At 34.3% G+C, this 3,293-nt stretch overlaps 1 protein-coding gene across 1 annotated transcript in view; it reads left to right on the top strand.

Annotated features, from left to right (window-relative positions):
* The window catches only part of GRIA2 (glutamate receptor, ionotropic, AMPA 2), a gene marked incomplete at its 5' end in the record, with an annotated part of 49,019 nt that extends 47,756 nt beyond the window's left edge, over positions 1–1,263 (top strand). The window contains one exon of the mRNA XM_010180980.1: positions 1–1,263. This exon is cut by the window's left edge and continues 1,629 nt beyond it.
* Positions 1,264–3,293: the final 2,030 nt, after the last annotated feature.

Genomic DNA, 3,293 nt, shown 5'->3' with positions numbered 1-3,293 from the left:
CAAAGCAAAAAGGAATCCTAGGAGGGCTGCAATAACATTAATTTAAATGCTAATGCAAATCAAAGCAACATCATGTTTCTCTAGCTTTCCCTGTAGATTAAATTCTGTACATTTGGTTGAAAAGCTTACATTTTTCTGCATTGTGGGTACATTGCCTCATGCAGTATCAGTAAGTCTCTATTTTATTTTGCACTTAAATAGGATTTCAAATATGACTTGCAGTTTTAGTTGGAATCCATTTCTTAGGTTAAGTAAAATATTGGAGATCATTGAAGAAGACAGAGCATTTATCAGAAACTTGAAATCCCTTCTTGTGGTACAAGCTCCGAGCCTGTTTCTGCAGGCCCGTGAACACAGTGTATACCCTCAGTGTGGCTGGCAGAAGAGGTATATACAGTGTTTTCCAACGTCAAACTTAGCAGTAACTTCTCCCTGACTAAACTGACCCATTTCTTGGCACATCTGTAATCCATGGGTGTTCTGTGCATTACTCCTCATCAGGAATGTTGGGGGATGCATTCTGATTTTTAATGTTCAATGCTAGAATGACCAAACTCAAATAATATTCATATGGTAATCTAAACTTTTTGAAAAAGTAGAATTGCATTACTGTATACAGTGGAAAGCTATTTATTGTACCTCTGGGCTTATTCCTCTAAAAATCGTAGCGTAAAAAAAAAATCTTTGTCAAGCCTGAACTGATGTATATAACTGAAATAATGTAAAGTTATATTTTCATGTTTTTATACTTAACAACATGATGGGAATACATAATGTATGAGTCTTTCAATTACAGATAATATTGATTGGATAATACACATCTCAGTTAAAAAGCAGTAATCATAGTTTAATATCCATGTTACAGTACATCAGTATATTGCTATATAAAGTATGTCTGTGTGCATTTAAGTGAAAAGTAGTCAAGAGTGATGAAAGCTGTCCAAGGGTTTTTTTATTCATTTTATATGAAAACTGTTATGGAGCAACCAAAATGTTTATGAACTCAAACTTGTGTAAATTTCAAAATGTCCTTTACTGTAGCTTTTTGTTTACAGTATCTTATTTTCTGCTTTGTTAAATGAGTAACGGTACAAAGCTGGACATACACTTTCTAAGACATTAACGTTCCCGTTTTTTTCATGTATACCTATATGACAGAAAATGCTTCTGATTTTATTTTTCAATCTAACACATGATGGCTTTTCTGGAGTGTTGTATAAACTTCAATCATACATAAAAAATCTTCTTAAAAAAGGCAAAAGACCTTTAATGTCTGCTTAGTATTATTGAAATCTGGTTTCTTATTTATTATAAATGTATTTTCCTAAGGTTTTTCACAGAGCAAACCTGTTTGTCCCTACAGACGTGAAATTTCCTTGAAGAGTTTTGCAAGGAGAAAATGAATCTTCCCCCAGATCACCTTGTCACTCAAGGGTAGATTTACTGTAGTTCACGTTATCGCTAAACAGAGTAACGTAACTTTCTTGCCAACAATATAATTGTATTTCTGGAATGTAACCTTCTTGATCATGGTTATAATGGTAGGATGGTAACACTAATAAGTTCAGTATCTATTCAGTGACTCTACTTGAAAGTTGCCAGCTTGAATCAGTAATTTTTTCCTTCAGCAGATTGTTGATGTGTCCAAAGCACAGAAAGCACCTGAGAAATGGCAAGTATTTTAGGTATATATTAGTAGTGTTGCTACCTCTAGTACAACAAAGAGTTTGCTGTAATAGCAAACAAATTGAGTTTGAAGAGGTTTACAACATGAAAAGTCCAACCTTTTTATTTAAATGTATTACACATTTTAACAGAGTGTGTCTTGGGATATCAGCCTCCTTTTTGGCTGATAGATGTGGACAATATCTTTACACGAGGTACAGTGCACAGATAATTGTATTTTAAAATACAAATACGTGATTCAGCTATCATTTGGTACAGTTAGTTATATCAATACAGTGGTCACCAGCAAAATAGAAGCAGTAGCTGCTGTTCTGCACAGTATCCCTAGAGGCTACTCAGACCTGTTTCACAGTACCAAAGTTTATTGTTTATTAAATCTTTTTATTTATCCCATCATGGGACCACGAAAATTTGCTGTGAGAAGCCTATCAGACCCAAATTATCTTAGAAATGAATATTATGTCAAGCACTTAAAAGAATACTCAGCAAATTACTTAGCTGTGAACTTCACTTTGAACATTGTCCCTAGCATCAGTTTTTGTGGATAATAGACAGTACTATATACCTCTTTGAGATATAACTGAGTTAGGGAATTGTATACAGTAATGGCACCTATGTGATGTGTAATTTCCTTCAGTCTATGCCTATTGTTGGTCTTCCTGAATTTTCTGCTCATATTATTCCTATTACTCTAAACTTCAGGGCTGCTTCAAATAGATTAATGGTAAAATTGCCCTAAAATTGTTCTTTTTTCTGTCTTGAAGGCTCTCTTTCCTCTCTCCTCAAAGAAGAAGTTTGATAAGCATGTCTGCGTCTAATATCTGTGGGCCTATGGGAACCTGAAGTGATAACAACTTCATAACAAAGAGTCTTAGTTGATTCCTCCTTGCATTTAGTGGGTGTCAACTCCGTGTACGCTGACATAACTGTAATATTTAATGCTGATTTTGATTAGAGATTTCAGCGAAGTAGCGAATATCACTTTGATGATATTCATGATATAACAACTTCAGTTAGAGTGGTTTAGTACTTTAACAGAAAATTTATTTAATTGATACTCTTTGAAAAAAAAAAACTTCAATTTTTTTTTGTAAACAAGTGGCAAAAAATAGAGCATTGTAAGATACAGTACAAAAATCCTGAGAATGACAGATCTAACTCACCTGCAGCTTTTATACGAGGCCTTCCCACAGTCCCTAATCTTATCATTGGGGCACATGACATGATGTACTTGCTTGTCCTCTTACCCCACAACATGCTGTTAGTTCTAGTACTTACCTATTAGCTTGGTAGCCAGATAAGAAATAGAATACTTACTATAATTTAAAAAAACAATTGATTTGGCAGTCATTCAGGCTGTTTATTATTATTATTATGTTTATTATTGCTCATTACATATGTCTCAGCAGTGATGATAAAGGTGGGGAAGATAGGTCATCTAAGCTAAACCCTTAATTCAGGTGGCATCATCCACGGCACTGTTCTCCTATCAGTCTCCTCTGTACATGTTCTACTGCTAATGAAAATGAAAATTTGGCTACCTCTGTAGCCATCTCAGTGTTTTACTTACTTCAGTGGTAAGAAAATTCATCACATCTAAAGGAAAG

The sequence above is a fragment of the Mesitornis unicolor genome, unplaced genomic scaffold, assembly GCF_000695765.1.
Source record: "Mesitornis unicolor isolate BGI_N332 unplaced genomic scaffold, ASM69576v1 scaffold8073, whole genome shotgun sequence".
Taxonomy (NCBI): Eukaryota; Metazoa; Chordata; class Aves; order Mesitornithiformes; family Mesitornithidae; genus Mesitornis; species Mesitornis unicolor.
This window is presented reverse-complemented; position numbering and strand designations above follow the sequence as displayed.